This window comes from Macaca nemestrina, chromosome 13, assembly GCF_043159975.1.
Source record: "Macaca nemestrina isolate mMacNem1 chromosome 13, mMacNem.hap1, whole genome shotgun sequence".
Taxonomy (NCBI): domain Eukaryota; kingdom Metazoa; phylum Chordata; class Mammalia; order Primates; family Cercopithecidae; genus Macaca; species Macaca nemestrina.
In genome coordinates, this window is record NC_092137.1 from 53335315 (window position 1) to 53352998 (window position 17684).

General features: G+C 35.7%; 1 long non-coding RNA gene across 1 annotated transcript in view; it reads right to left on the reverse strand.

Moving 5' to 3' along the window:
• Window positions 1-4779: 4779 nt before the first annotated feature.
• Window positions 4780-17684, reverse strand: part of LOC112423704 (uncharacterized) — a 286260-nt gene continuing 273355 nt past the window's right edge. The window contains exon 3 of the long non-coding RNA XR_011612255.1: window positions 4780-5073. This is a non-coding gene — a long non-coding RNA (uncharacterized lncRNA). The remainder of the gene's footprint in view (window positions 5074-17684) is intronic.

Below are 17684 nucleotides of genomic sequence, written 5' to 3' on the forward strand. Positions count from 1 at the left end.
ACGGACAACAGTTTGGAGGCTCCTTAAAAACTAAAAATAGAGCTACCAGCGGGGCGCAGCGGCTCACGCCTGTAATCCCAGCACTTTGGGAGGCTGAAGGGGGCAGATCACTTGAGGTCAGGAGTTCAAGACCAGCCTCACCAACATGGTGAAACATCTCTACTAAAAATACAAAAATTAGCCAAGTGTAGTGGTGGGCACCTGTAATCCTAGCTACTCGGGAGGCTGAGGCAGGAGAATGGCTTGGGCCTGGGAGGCAGAAGTTGCCGTGAGCCGAGATTATACCACTGCACTCCAGCATGGGCAATTGAGCGAGACTTTGTCTCAAAAAAAAAAAAAAAAAAAAAAAATAGAGCTACCATATGATATAGCACTCCCACTGCTGGGTTTATACAAAAAGAAGGGAAATCAGTATAACAAAGAGATATCTGCATTCCCATGTTTATTGCAGCACTGTTCACAATAGCCAAGATTCAAAAGCAACCTAAGGTTTATCAACAGATAAATGGATAATGAAAATACGGTACTTATACACAATGGAGTACCACTCAGCCATAAAAAATAATTATATCCTGTCATTTGCAACAATGTGGATGGAATTGGAGGTCATTATGTTAAGTGAAATAAGCCCAGCACAAAAAGCCAGACATCACATATTCTCACTTATCCATAGGATGTAAAACTCAAAACAATTGAACACATGGACATAGAGAGTAGGATGGTTACCAGGGACTTGGAAAGGTAGTGGAGGGTTGGGGGGAGATGGGTATGGTTAATGAGTATATAAAATAGTTAGAAAGAATGAATAGTTCCTAGTACTTGATAGCACAACAGGATGACTGTAGTCAAAATAATGTAATTGCACATTTTAAGCTAACTAAAACAATATAATTGAATTATTTACAACACAAAGGATAAATGCTTGAGGGATGAATACCCCATTTTTCATGATGTGATAATTACACACTGCATGTTGTATCGAAATGTCATGGAACCCAGAAATATATACACCTACTACGTACCCACAAAAATGAAAAATAAATAAATAAAATGTTTCTGAGATTTCCATGTCTGTTCTTTTCAATTTTCTCTCTTCACTTCTTAAAGCAAAGAAATAAACAGCAGTGGTGACAGGGAACTCGTGTGTAGGCAGAAAAAAAAGAGAAAAATTAAGAAAAGATGCTGATAATAAAGCTCTTCAATCAAATCTTTTCTTATTCTATTATTTTCTTCACCTTTAATAATATTTTCTCACTCTTCAGAAAGGTGATTGGGAGTGATGTTCAAATAATCAAACCACAGATATTATGGACGGATTCTGTGCTTTTATTCTCTGCAGAACTTAATGAATATATCCAAATATGCTTTGACCACCACTAAGTAAAAAGAGGCTAAGATTAGAAAACAGAACTGGAGTCTTATCCTTGCTGTGTTGTTAATTATTTGACCTTTGGTAAGCTACTTGATATTTCTGCACCTCAGTTTCCTCAGCTGCCAAATGACAGTCATATATTATACTATTAATCTCCAAAAAAGTCAAAAGATGGAAAGAAGTAATAAATTAGAAGAGGTTTTAGAAGCCCACATTAAAAGTGGTCATAGGAAGATTAATAATGAAATACTACTTTGCATTTTTAACAGAATTTGTCTGAGTGTGAAAAGAAACCTCTAGATATTTAAAATATCTCTAAACTTATAATGAGATTCTTTATTCTCCATGTCCCTGTCTTAGCCTGTGTTCGACCTACCTGCTGTTTATCCTCTCCAATCTTTTTCTGTTTCCTCTTGAGCCCAGACTGCCAGCTGTGTTAAACTGTGTGATAATCCTGTGCTGTGAGCAATTCCCTGAGGAAGCAGAACCAAATGCCATCTCTGTGACTTGTCTTGGGAAGAGAAAAGTTCCAAATTGAAAACTCATAATGTCAATCCCGTGTGGTTGCTCTTACCACTCTACTGTTCATAAAGACCTTGAAGCAAGAAGTAATGGCCCTGTGATAAAGACCAAGTCACCATTATCAGTTGGAGAGCACTATGCTGCGGCTCAGAGTTCAGTGTCAGACAGACTGATGTTTGGTCTTCATCAACTAAGGATGACTCTAAAATGAGAGGTATTGCTCAAGCCTTGGCAAATAACTTTCACAAGCCTTCATAAGGACACATTTCCATTTCAGACAACATTTAGCAATGGGTCATATAGGTTACTCTTAATGGTTTTTTCAGTGGGTTTTTTGTTGTTGTTGCTGTTGTTTTTGCTTTGTTTTGGTTATTGCTGCTTTTCTTTAAAAAAAAAATCTATACAGAATTAAAACACTTTAGTGATAGAAAATACATGTGCCTGGAGATTTGTGGGGAAGAAATGTTAGAAAACTACTTTTCAAATAGCAAAAGTAAGCATCATGCATGCAGAAACATGGCTGCTTTTTCTTTCATTTTTATTTGTTTTAAATATGGCCTTTCTAAGTCATAAAACAAAAGGTTTAAATCTCTCTTTTACATTTGTTGAGTAAATGAAGAGACGGTTTGTCTGTGAAAATGCTTTCCAACGAATTTCAATACCTTAATGAATAATAGATAAATTTCATTTCCTCCTGATCCTTTCTCTATGCGGCAGCCAAAGTGATCTTTTGAAAACACACATCTAACCATATCATTTCTTGATTAAAACCCTTCAGCAGGTCCCTAATGTCCTCAAGATAATGTCCAAATTATTATATTTTAAAAGAGCTTTATGACTGGTCCCTAATTATTTCTCCAACTTTGGGTTTCTAAGCCATACCTTGTAATGTATCCCTTCATTGCACTGCTCCTCTTCTGCCACCCCCTGACACATACAACTAATTACTCTGGATTCTAGTTATATTGACTGTTTTATGAACCACTTAAAACCACCCTAAAACCATGTTCTGTCCCTCTGTCTCAGAAGGTTTTACTACCTCCTAATCTTGAGGTGTGCCCTTTTTGACATGCCTTTCAAGCACCCTGTACTCACTCCCTCATGATTTTTATCACAGATATCAGTTCACTCCTCAAGGTCAGTGTCACCTGGTATCCCCATGACTTAAAGTCCAGCATCAAAGAATTGCTCAATAAATATTGGAAGTAGGGTCTATGAGAGATGGTTGGAAGAGCGGGAGAAAGGAAAAAAGGGAAAGAGAGAGATACCAGGGAGATCAAGACTCCTAAAGTAATCAGGTTCATTTCTGCTTTCTTTGGTTCCTGCTGATATCCAGTTTAGGAAGGAGCGTTTGGCCTCTGGATTCCTCCCATGCTCCAGGATTTCCTCATCTGTGCTCCTTCCCTTTTTCTGAGCTGGCTATGCCCCCACTTAGTATTTGCCCTTTGCTGCCACATTCCTCCCAGACCCTCCCAGAAATGTTTCTCGCCAAAACAAATGTATTTGGCCTCAAAGTCCTTAGGCATTAAAAAGTATCCTTTTTTAAACTCAAGATTGGGGATCTCTATTATTCAACATAACAAGAGAAGCAGTCCAGAAAACCCAAAAAGGGCTTTGTAGCCAAAGATGAAACCAGAATTTAATTTTAGCCAAGTAGCACACAGTCTGAGTGAACTGGTCTCTTTAACTCAATCTTTTATCTCTTTATATCCATTTAATTAGACACACTCAATGTGATTAAATGGCAGTATTAAATGTAGCAGAGTACCCTATGAAGATAAAACTGGTTTTGTTATTGTAAGATGGAGCCTGTGGAGGGTAATTAAGTTCAGATGAGGTCATGAGGATGGAGTTACCCATGGTGGGATTAGTGCCCTTATAAGAACATAAAGAGATGAGAGCTGTTTCTCTCCAACATGTGAAGATACATCAAGAAGGTGGCTGTCCATAAACCAGGAAGAGGGCGCTCAACAGACTGAATCTGCTGACGTCTTGATCTTGGGCTTCCGAGTCTCCAAAACTGTGAGAAATAAATGTCTGTTGTTTAAGCCACCCACTCTATGGTAATTTGTCATTGAAACTCTAGTTAACAAAGAAAACTTGTTAGTGAGAGAAATTACTACTCATGTCACACTATAGGCAGAAACAAGAATTGATCATGGAATATTAAAGATGGTATTTCTTGCAAGAATAAATGCTGACAGAAGAGACTTTAAATGGAAAGAGAAATTACCCTCTTTAAAAAAATGAGGAAAATAGGTAGGTACTTTCCAAGAGTGTAACGTACCATGTACTGATGGACACCAGAATCATTCTTGCCCATCTATTGTATGCCTGTCTACAGCGATCCGGAAAAGTGAGCTAAATATACCTGGCTAGATTTGTAGGCCCTGAGATTAAATAGAACCTTGAAAACTGTTCTGGAAAGTTTCTGATTACGCTACTATCTTCTAAACTCAAAGCCGTTGGACATATTCTTAAAAGTGCTACAAATCTACTGTCTTAACTATGCACACACAGATTTTTTAAAAATTGAATTATAGAAAAGATATGCAAAATTGACATTAATTACATCCTTAGGCTTCTATTTCTCTTTACTTTTTTCGCATTAGAGGGAGAAACTCACCTAGCAAAGAGGTGCATTGGTGCGTAGGTAGATAAATTATCTCATGTTGATGCTCTTTTTTATGGCCACATTGTTGGTGAAGATGCAGAATGTTACACTCCTTACTAAGTCAAAGTAGAATGATGGCAAAATGTGAAGTTTATTATTAGAGTCATTATTAAATGAATGTGCTACAGAATGCTGAAATAGAAGAGATTCACTTAGTTTTGTTAAATGAGAAATCAGCACAGAATCATCATAGAATAGCAACAAGAAATTTTATTTTGGATATCTGCTGGAAGTCTCAGTTTTATGAAAGCAGAACAACTGATGAGAATTGAAAATAAATGATAAACTTAAGTTATAGAGGTGAGAAGAGAGCCATAGGTAGGAAGAATAAAAGTGGTTGTTGCTCAATATAACTGAAGCCCTGTAAAGTGAAGCCAACTACTCTTGAACTTGATCCAAACTCTACTATCACAGCCTGGGGCTTCTACTTTCTATTCACGCATCCTTACTTCACCAATCTTTCATTGTCTCTGCTCTTGCCATCTGGTTTCAGTAACAGTTATCTCTAAAAAAAAAAAAAAAAAAAAAAAAAAATTGTAAGTCAAGCATCTTGTCACTTTGATGAAGTTTACTAAAGACTCAGATGTTACAGAAGAGGCACTGGGTCACATCTCTCGTGGCATTCCATCATTGCATTGGTTCTTTCCTCAGCCTTCCTACAAAGAACCCTAAAAGTATAATCTGGTCTCCTAAAACTACTGGTGGGAGAGAAGTCTAGCCAGAGCAGTTGCATAATCCCAGCCCTCTGGGAAAATAAAGAATAAATTTTGCTCCACCTATGACATAAATCACTCAGTAAGCTCAGTAGGCTAAGACATCTCCTATCTCTTTCAGCCATTTCAGTTTTTGAATTAAATTATTTTATAATTAATCCATGCTTCCACAGTCTGTTGAAAATTATTGAACCTATTAAATGCATGAAACATTTGCAAGTAAAAAGCACTCAAAATTAACTACATGCACACTAATGAACAATGGAGTATCACAGAGCTATCTAAATACTTTCAGTCTATTTTTGATCATGTCCAAACTCAAATGTTAATAACATATAATAGTTTGTAATGTATCCTCTTTATACTAGTGGTTTTCTGAGAGAAAGTCTAAAAGCACAAAAAGTTACATAAACATCCTTAGATAATGAAATACTAGGGTGATTAAATATTAATACCCTATGCATGCAATTAGCCCCATTTGCTTTAAAGTTATGTCTATGGAGGTAACGAGTGAGGATAATTTAATAAGAGGATGATAAATTTATTTCATGTAGACATGCAATCTGAATCATGCTGGTCAAATTTCTCTACAAAATGCATTTTTTAAGATAGAATTATCAAGATAATCTTTCAATATATTCCTGATTTTTAAAAATATATAATACTGTGACCATTTTCTAACAAATATTCCAGCACCTTTATCAGCATTTAAATTGTATTACATTTTAAAATATATTGTTACTCATGCAAATAAAATAAAATGCAGCCAGCTGCCAGATGCTATGGGAGTTTAGATGCTGCAGTGCTTTTATGAAGGAGCCATAAATTGCCTACAGATTATGGCTTTGTTTTCTTTGAAAGGAGTAGATTCCAGAGACAAAATTTCCAAAGGAACTTTTGCTTGATGTTTGTTCCTAAAAGAAACAAGAGCCTATAGCTTAATGAATAAACCCCCACACAGGTTATCAATATGTAATATTTTCTGTCCCTTTCACAGTACAACTAATCGACAAATAGCACACAGTACAATTGTACTTAGGTGGAAGAGAAGAGACATAAAATAGGCCACCCAGAAAATAACCTCATTCACCAGAGAAATGATATAGTTCTTTGGAAATGAGAAGTACCCTGCCTTGCAAAGAGTCTTCATGTCAAAAAATACATATTGATAGAAAAGGAAACTGGCTTTGCAGAAAATTACTAAAGGAAGCCTGGCACCCATGATACCCACCTAGAATCTCTATTGTGCTCCAATTTCTATTGTTTTTTTAAATATAATCATTGAGATACCACCTCCTCTTTAGATCATCAATATTTCTCAACTCCCAAAGCAGCACAATCCAATAAACTGCCTTTGTCAGTATTGTATCATTCTCACTAGAATGTAAGCACCACTAGAAGGATGTGCTTTCCAGTCTGCTGATGTATCATGAGCTCCAAAACAGGGCATGAACATAGTGATGCTTACTAAGTATTTATTGATAAATATTCTGCATCTTCTTATTTTCTGATTAGGCATGAATTCATGGAGACTGAATTATGCTATGTGTGCCTGAAATTCTAATTTTTGTTTACTTCCAAGGATTCTTTTTACTATTTATGTGCCTTGGATTTCATGTTTTCAAGGATTTGATTACCAAATGGCATATAGTAAATAACAGTGTTCTATTTGTGTAAGTATGTGTGTGTGTGTGTGTGTGTGTATAAACTGTTCACCAAAAATAAACATGAGATAAAGAATGTCACCATATTGAGTTGACGCAAAATTTTAGTCCAAGCAAGAAATACGGTTCAATAAACACTGTTGCATTACTTTGAGTAAATATATCAATCCTATTTATTAGACTTTCTGAACTAATGAGAATATTTCATAGACTTTACTACTCTAATGAGCCTGTGAGTTTGGGAGCCATTGCATTGGTCTATGTCAGTGGATTACAGACACTATGGATAAAAAATTTTCTGTCACAGTTTCATATATTTACAGTGAAATGTCAACTTTAAACAACTCTGAATAGATGTAGCTATTATTTTGCAAACTGATATAGAGGGAACAGAAAAGTTATGTGCAGCACTTTTTTTTTTTTTTTTTTTTTTTTTGCCTTTGTGGAGAACACGCCTTTCCTTGCCTGTGTGGGGTTCATAAATAGCAATAAAAAATTAGTCATAAATTGGGTCTAGTATTAATGTCAATTAGCATCCCAATGACATAATGACTGTGGTAAAACATTTAAACTTTATTGACATCAACAGCTATTATCAAGTCAGTTTTATTGACGTTATAATAAAGAGGGCTGGATTTCACAAAGCCCCCAGTAATTGCTGACACTGTGTCAGGAACCCTCTGGGAATATACCGGCAGAACACAGGCATATAAAAACATCAGCAGGTCAGAATATTGCTGCTATGGTTTATTTGTCCCCACCAAAACTCATGTTGAAATTTGATCCCCAATTGTGGTGGTGTTGGGAGATGGAGTCTGGTGGGAGGTGTTTGGGTTATAAGGTGCATCCCTCATGAATGGCTTGGTGCTGTTTTCATGGTAGTGAGTTCTCACTTTTGTGAGACTGGATTCGTTTTTGAGACAGTAGGGTGTTACAAAGCCAGGACATCCCTCAGGTTTCCATCTCTTCCGATACCTGCACTTCCCCTTTGACCTTATCCATCATATGAACAGCATGAAAGGGCTCACCAGAAGCTGGGGACATGCCCTTGAGCTTCTCAGCCTTCAAAACCATGAGCTACGTAAGACTCTTTCCTTTGTAAATTACCTAGTCTCAGATACTCTTTTACAGCAACACAAAATGGACTGTCTCATTTTGGTGTAATTGGTCAAAATAAATGAAAAATGTTTACCAAGCACTAACCACGAACCCAGCATCTACTAGAAGTTAACAGAGGATTAAAAAGAAATAGACATCGTGGCCCCAACCTCAAGCTGGATATGATGTGGTTCAGGAGATGGGGAATTGAGACCTAAGGAATTTCAGAATGTCTTGCTTGCTTTTCCCCCGTGGAGGCCCAGACATCCTCTTTCCAGCTGCTCACAGTTAGATCTCATGATCGTCTCTCTCTATCTACTGCCATAGACGACACCTGTCTCCGCCCTTTGCTGTGACTGATCTTGCCTTCTCAGAGGCGTCCTCACCACCACCAGTACAGTTAGCCTAAAATTTGGATCTAGGTCACTCTCTTCACTAAAACATTTCAATGACTCCCAGCTTTTAGTTGTTTTAACAAATTCCTTAGCACTGACATAAGTCCCTGTAAGACTTAGTTCCTCTCCTATTTCTACAAAATCATTTCCTAAGATTCCTTACATTCTTCTTCATACATTTTACGGTTTTCATTTCAATTTTATTGTTGCTTTTTATTTAGCAATGGAATACAGATCCTACCCCTAAACCAAGCTGCCTATTTCAACTTTGCTGTCATTTATTACAGTTCTGATTTGGGCTGCTGAGTGAGAGGTACTTGATTTAATCACTTTTTCTGTCCCCACATAATAATGCAGCTACTAAGATGCTTTGAAGTATGATGACCACACCCTTCCCAGTGGAATACAAGTTCTTTGGGGCCGTAACCGAGCAATTTTCTGTGTACTAATAATTGTCTATATCCAAGTATAACATATTAATGGGTGGTGGCTTTTGATACCTCAGAATCACAAATTCTCAGAATCATACATTTTAAGAGAATTTTTAGAAATTATTTGCTTCAACATCATTTTTCAGATAATGAAATGACATCCAGAAAGGTTAAGTGACTTGCCCAACGTGATCGTTACTTACCAGCAAGTTAGAGAAGTGGAGATTGTCACCCTTAAATATTGTTCTTAGGTTATGATACAGAAAAAATTAAATTCAAGTAAAAATTTTAATAGCATAGAAATAGGTAAGTAGGTAGATAGGAATATAGATTAACAGAAGAATCAGAAATGCAATACTACTAAATAATAATTATAATTACGGTTTTAAACAATGTATGGGCTCAAAATCAGTCATTTCTACATTAAGCTTCAGCTCAGAGTTAACACTAGATTACAGTACAATTTTATAAAATTATAACATTACTGAACCAGGACAAGATTAACATAAAAGATGAGTACTTCAGGTGTCACATTGTCAACTTCTACTTAATTTACCAGCAGGTGCTGCCAAATGCTACTGCCAGAGTCCAAAAAAAAATTAATTAAAAAAAAATGACTAGTCATGTAAAGGTAAAACCTTTAGGAAAAAAAACCTTGAGAGGCCTAATATGAGCAAAGTTTATCTACCAATTATGGGCTCTAATTTCATTCCTGCCTCCAGCAGGGGGCCTTATACAGCTTCCCTCACAGTATTTATCACATGCCAGACTTGCAAGGATCATTGAGCAAAGTACCATCAGATAATATTTCAGAGATGTGAGCATGAGCAAACTACATTAAAAAATCAGACGGGTCCGGCCGAGCGAAGTGGCTCACCCCTGTAATCCCAGCACTCTGGGAGGCCGAGGCGGGTGGATTGCCTGAGCTCAGGAGTTCGACCAGCCTGGGCAACATGGTGAAACCCGTCTCCACTAAAATACAAAAAATTAGCTGGGCGTGGCAGTGTGCGCCTGTAGTCCCGGCTACTCAGGAGGCTGAGGCAGGAGAATTGCTTGAACCCGGGAGGTGGAGGTTGCAGTGAGCTGAGATCGCACCACTGCATTCCAGCCTGGGTGACAGAGCAAGACTTCATTTCCAAAAAAAAAAACACAAAAAAAATCAGATGGCTGACCCCTGCCATTCCCTAGCATTTAGAGACGGCCTTAGAGGGAAAGGGGTGTAGAGTTAGAATGGCTGAGATTTGTTTTGGTTTGTTGTTTTGTTTTCATCCTGACTAAATGACAGGGTATTATGCAGCTCTAGGAGACACTTTTCATAACAATGTCTACATGTGGGGTTTACCTGCTAGAGTTTTGCACTACACAGGAATTGGCAAAGGGCTCTGAGAAAGGGTGCTCAAAATAGTCATTCAACTTTAAAAAAGAAGTTTCCAGCAATCTCAATTCTAAGTATCCAATAAAATTCAAATCAGAATCTCAGAGAGATATTAGCACTCCCATGGTCACTGAAGCACTATTCACAATAGCCAAGATGTAAAAACAACCTAAATGTCCTTTGACAGATGAATGGATAAAGAAAATGTGGTATATACATGCAACGGAATATTATTCAGCCTTAAAACAAGGAAATTCTGCAGTATGGGATGACATGCATGAACCTTAAGGATATTATCTTAAGTGACATAAGCAAGTCATAGAAAGACAGAAGAAGTATCTAAAATATTCAAATTCAGAGAATCAAAGAGTGGAATGGTGGTTGCTGAAGCAGAGGTGGAGGGGGAATGGAGACCTACTGATCAAGAAGCATAAAGTTTCAGTTAAGCAAGAGATCTGCTGTACGAGATGATACTTAAACAATACTATACTGTACACATAAAATTTGTTAAGAGGGTAGAACTCAGATTGTGCTCTTACCAGAATAAAATAATTTGTTTTACAAAAGAAGCTTCTATTTCTTCACTTTGTAAACCTAAATCCCTAGCTACTACACTTCAGCTTTGAAATGATTTTTGAACTGCTCTGATTAAATTATTTCAGCATAAAATCACCATGGACTCTGACCTACAAATGGGCTCCCTCACTGCTACTGAGGACTCCAAACTTCTGCCAGCTACACTGCTGCCTTCCAGACAGATATTTTGTCTGGATGAGATCTCAGTATCAGAAGTAAGTGGATACAGCTGAAGTGTCTTTCCAAGCCAAATGTTGGACTCATCACAACTGGAAGAAAATGGTTGTGCTAATTTCTTCCATGAGCTCCAAGAAACTGATTTAGTCTTCTATCTTGCTGAGACTATGTTGGTTTTCTGTGATCCAGGACACAGATATGCAAAATATCCATGTTTACCTTGGCCTCTAAAACTCCATGTCTAGTTAATTAGTAAGTGTAGTTCACCAGTCTAGCATGAAGCATTGATGCTGCATTATGCATAAATCTGCACCTACCTCCCTTTGCACTCATCCTCCCTGTGTGCAGTGGAACAGTAGCTCACTCCTCCACTATTTCCTAATCCCAGGCTTTTGATTCTGTTACTTTAAACGTATATGAAAAACAATTGACTTGCTATCTTTCTGTTTTTAAAGGCACTTCAAAGTCACTACTTCCACTTTATATGGAAGTCACCATATAAATCTCCTCTCCTGTTATTCATCTGAATATCTTCTTCTTTAACTTTCTGCGTGTCCTTTCCTAATCTTCTATGCCGTGTTCAAAAGTATCCTCTACTGATAATGTACTCTTGATGGATCTGCACTAGTCTATTCCCAGCCCTATATGAATCTTTTTTGAGCAACAGAAGTATTCATAAGATCCTTCCCTGAATATATTACCTTGAACCTAAAATTTGACACATTTCCCCATTTTTTCATCAATCTTTTCCCTCAATTTTAAAAACATTTCTATTTAACAAAATGGCAACAAGTACTTTCATTCTTTGTATTCATTTAATCTCATTTTTTGTATTCTCAGCAAAATAGAAACAAGCATTTTCATTATTCCCAGATGTAACATTTTTCAAACCAATATTTCTATTTTTTATATTAATAAACCTTTCCACATTATTATTATTTGAGACAGAGTTTCACTCTTGTTGCCCAGGCTGGAATGCAATGGCATGATCTTGGCTCACTGCAACCTCCGCCTTTTGGTTTCAAGTGATTCTCCTGCCTCAGCCTCCCGAGTAGCTGGGATTACAGGCGCCTGTCACAACACCTGGCTAATTTTTGTATCTTTAGTTGTGATGGGGTTTCACCATGTTGGCCAGGCTGGTCTTGAACTCCTGACCTCGTGATCTGCTTGTCTCAAACTCCTGACCTCGTAATCTGCTTGTCTCAGCCTCCCAAAGTGCTGGGATTGTAGGCATGAGCCATCGTGCCCAGCCTCCACGGTATTATTTTAAGGCTAAATAAAATTTCTTCTAAATTTCCTACTTTTAATTATATATCTTTACTTTTATTGTGTTTTAATGTTGTGTTTTTCATTTAATTTCCTTAAAGCAGTATATTTATATATTCTTAATTGTATTTTTCTCATGCAAAGCACTCATAGCATTATTTTTCTGCAAGTGCAGTAACAACAATTATACAGAGATTTCTCAACTTCACTTTATCCTTGTGTTTTTACAACTAACTTGAACTTATAGTTCTGTATTTTATAAAAACCAAAAATACTAAAACTCAGTTCCATAAGAGATACTCAGAAGTATTCCCTTCTAAATGGAAAACAACATTGAAGTGATTCCTAGTTCTTTAAGAGAAGCAGTTAAGATAACCAGTCAACTACATTCTGAATGACATTCTATATTATTTCCTTCAACTCCTTAAGCAAAGCTACTGGTAAAGATACATATTTTAGGGCTTATTTCTGAAACATTCATTTTTAAAGGAACAAATTCCATAACCTCTACTATTGTTAATTCACTATGCAACAGAGTAATTGTTGACTAGAGTTGTGCAGTGTTGAAGAACAGGAGCTTTAAAACTAATTGTGCCTGAGTCCAAATACTGGCGTGACCTCTCTCTCTCTCGCTCGCTTGCTCGCTCTTGCTCTCGCTCTCACTCTCTTCTCTCTCTCTCTCTCTCACTAGCTGTGCAACCATGAATATATATTAGCCTCCCTCAATTTTAGTTTCCTATCTATGAAATGGAGTGATGGTAGTACCTACCTTATAGAGCTAGTAATAGGATTAGATGAAATAATTTATGTAATAAAATTAGCAAATTACATATACTAGGTAACATATATTCATTAAAAATAGTTCATATTCCTAAATGAATTTCAAAGCATCACTTATAAAATATTAAATCTATATTGAAAATTATGAATGGAGAAATAATTTTAAGTAGATAATTTTAGCAACATTAGGGCTTCCCTCCTGAAAATTCCTGATACTAAGGATAATATGACAAAACCAGTATTCTGCTGCTTTTCCCTAGTTTTAATGTCAAATATGCTATTCAGTTTTATGTTTTCTAGCACATTTTATTACAAACCACCACAGCCAAAAACATTCTCACTCTCACTAATTACATATTTAGTGGTTCAGGATAAATTAGACATAACTCTAACAAAATAATGTTAGTTGAATTATGATGACATCCTTTTAAACTCTAAGGCTGAACCCTGGGTGAATCACTTTATAGTTTCCAGTACATTTATTCCACATGTTTAAATGTCAGGTCTGCATAATTGTGAACATTTTAATGACTAATACTACTGGATAGGTTTTAAACTAATATACTACCAATGTTTTCCCTCAAGCCTACTATTAAGAAATAATTGATGTTTCAGATTCATTCATCCTCTCAATTTCAGATTTTGAAAAATGTTAATGCATAACTCTATATAAAGCTTATAATATTTATATGACATGATTTTAAAGTCTCTTCTCCATTAATAAATATTATATTCACAGTATCCTTTTGTTTCACATTTTAATGATTTGATCTTGCACACCCCTTTTGCTTTAAATTATTACCCAACTATATAATAAACTTTACATATCAGTGATTTACCTCCCTTATCAAAGTTCAAAACTCAAGCTCCATAAAAAGAGGAATTCTCTTTTAGCTTACTGCTATAACTTCAGCACCTAAAATAATGCTTAATGTATACTAGGCATTCAGTAAGTGTACATTAAATAAATATTAATCCAACATTTATGAGTTCAAATATCACGTCCTCTTCAAAGTGGAACCTTATCAGCAGTGATACCTAGAAATACATTCGGTGTAGTCAGCCCCTATGATTCAGGACTTCGCAGTAAGTTTGCTACTTAAAAGACAGAAAATATAATTATTTTATTTGTTTAACAACTAAAACAGTAACAGCCAATACAGTTATCTTAGAAATGTATTTGATATACAGCAGGTTTTTATAGTATGGGTACATTGAAAATTGTAAAGCCTGGCTAAAATACATTAAAGAAAACCCAAATAGAGATATACCATCTCCATTGAACTGAAGAACCAATATTGTTAAAATTGAATTTCTTTTTCCCAAATTGATTTATAGACTTAAGGCAATCCCTCCTACTCCTAAAAAATCTCAGGAGACTTTTTTAAAAGAAAGGTATATGTTGATTCTAATATTTGTATGGAAATGAAAAGATCTAGAATAACTAAAATAATTATCAAAAACTAGGACAAAATTGGGGAACTTATGCTACAGTTGCCCCTTGGTATCCATGGGAAATGGGTTCTAGGACCTCCCATGAGTACCAAAATCTGTAGGTGCTCAAGTACTTCTTACAAAATGGCACAGTAATTGCATCTAACCTATGTACATCTTCCCACATATTTTAAATCTCTAGATTACTTATAATGCCTAATATAATGTAAATGCTATGTAAACAGGTGTTATACTGTACTGGTAGAAAATAATAAGAAAAAGTCAGTACATGTTCAGTGTACAAAATTTTTTTCAAGTATTTTTCATCCACATTTGGTGAATCCAAAGCTTTGGAACCCAAAGATACAGAGAGCTGACTGTCCTTGATTTCAAGGCTCACTATGATGCTGTAATAATCAAGACAATATGGTATTGGCACAGCAATATCCAGAGAGAAATGGAATGGAATAGAGTCCAAAATACACTCATACACATATGATAATTGATTCTGAACAAAGGTGTAAGGTTATTCAATGGGGAAAGAATATTATCTTAACATTTAGTAATGGAAAAATTATATATCCACTTTGAAAAAAGTAAACCTTGATTCTTACATTATATCTCACACAAAAAATAGCTTGATGTGCATCATGGTCCTAAGACTATAGGTTAAACTAGAAAATGTCTAGATGAAAATATGGCAGAAAACTTTTGTGATGCTGGGATAGGCTCAAATTTCCAAAGTAGAACTTAGAAAAGTGCAGATTATAAAAGAAAAACATAATAAATTAGACTTCATCCAAAAACAACACTCAGTTAAAAACTGAAAAGCTAAAGAATAAAAAAAATCACACTACATGTATTTGACAGATGACTTGTATCGAAACTGCATAAAGAAATCTTACAATTTGATTATAAGAATACAACCAACCCAACAAACAATGAGCAAGATTTGAACAAAAGTTTATTAAACTAAAATATACAAAAAGATACTCAACATCATTAGTCATCAGGTAAATGGAAATTAAAACCACAAAGAGATACTACTGCACACTTATTAAAATAACTAAAATTAAAACTAAAATTAAAGTCTGATGATACTGTGTATTGATGGGGACGTAAAGTAAGTGGAGTTCTCATACACTGATGGCAGGAATGCAAAACTGCACAGTCACTTTGGTAAAAAGTTTAACAGTTTCTAATATTTAACAGTTTTTTATTATCTCAATAGTATATACACACACTTCTTTTCACTGTGGCTGAACTAATTTACTTTTCCATCAACAGTGTATAAACATTCCCTTTTGTCTGTAAACCTGTACATTGTTTTTTGACTTTTTAATAACAGCCATTCTGACTAGTGTGAGATGGTATCTCATTGTGGCTTTGATTCTTGTTTTGTGATGATTAGTGATGCTGAGCATGTTTTCATATGTTCAATGGCTGCCTGTATGTCATCTTTTGAGAAGTGTCTGTTCATGTCTTTTGCCCACTTTTTACGCAGTTATTTGGTTTTTAAGTGTCGAATTAAGTTCCTTATAAGTTCTGGATATTAGATATTTGCTGGATGCATATTTTGTGAATATTTCCTCCTACTCTGTAAGTTATCTGTTTACTCTGTTGACAGATTCTTCTGCTGTGCAGAGGCTGTTGGGTTTAATTAGGTTCCACTTGTCAAAATTTATTTTCATTGCAATTGCTTTTGAGCACTTAGTCATAAATTGTTTCTCAAGGCTGATGTCCAGAATGGGGTTTCCTAAGCTTTCTTCTAGGATTCTTATAGTTTGAGATCTTATATTAAAATCAAATCCATCTTAATTTTTGTGTGTGGTGAAAGCTAGGGGTCCAGGTTCACTTTTCTGGATATAGCTAGCTGGTTATTCCACGACTATTTAATAACTAGGGAGTTCCTTCCCCACTGCTTATTTTTGTCAGTCTTGAAGATCAGATGGCTATAGACATGCAACTTTATTTATGGGTTCTCTATTCTGTTCTGTTTGTCCATATGTCTGTTTTGTACCAGTACCATGATGTTTTGGTTACTCTAGCCTTATAGTATATTTTGAAATTGAATAATGTGATGCCTCTGGCTTCGTTCTTTTTGCTTAGGATTGCTTTCACTATTCAGGCTATGTTTTGGTTACATATGAAATTTTTAAGTGTTTTCTAACTTTGGAAAATGACAGTAGTTTGATAAGAATAGCATTAAACCTGTATATTGCTTTGGGCAATATGACCATTTTAAAGATATTAATCCCTTCGATCCATGAGCATGAAATGTTTTTTCATTTGTTTCTCATCTCTGACTTTTTTCAGCAGTGTTTTGTAGCTTTCCTTGTAGACATCTTCAACCTCCTTAATTAGATCTATTCCTAGGTATTTAATTCTTTTTGTGGCCACTGTACATGGGATTGTGTTCTTGATTTGGCTGTCAGCTTGAATGTTATTGTTGTATAGAAATGTTACTGATTTTTGTACATTGATTTTTGCATCCTGAAGCTTTACTGATGTCCTTTATCAGTTCCAGGAGCTTTTGCGAGTCATTAGAATTGCTAGGTATAGAATCATATCATTAGCAAAGAGAGATAGTTTGACATCTTTTCCTATTTGGATGACTCTGCCAGGTTTGGGTATCAGGGTGATGCTGGTTTCATAGAATGAGTTAGGGAGGAGTCCTTCCTCCTTGATTTTATTTTATTTTTTTTGAATAGTATCAAATTGGTACCAATTCTACCTTATACCTCTGGTAGAATGTGGCTGTGAATCCATCTGGCACTTAAGTGACACTATGAGTTCAGATTTCTAGTGCAAAGAACAGTGACACAGTAACTTTCTGTTGGTTGATACCTTTCATGTTTATGGTAATTGTTATGGCAACCCTTAGGAAATTAATACAGGTTCTAACTTAACTTTCCAACAACATATTTCAGATTAGAAAGGACTCTTAAATTGAATTTCACTTTCCTTCTTCCTCATTTCCCAAAGAAAAGTTGACTTTCACCATCGAAATCTGATGCCCAACCCTTCTTTTATACCCATCATTCTTCTTGCGTGCAATCTTTTATCTGCTGTAATCCTCCTTCATATGTCCCCTTGAGCTATTATAGGCTAAAAATATACAAATAACATGATTTCAATCATGTATATAAATTATATATAGAAAACACCAGAATGCAATAGACAAATCTCATAAACATGCCAGTGGTT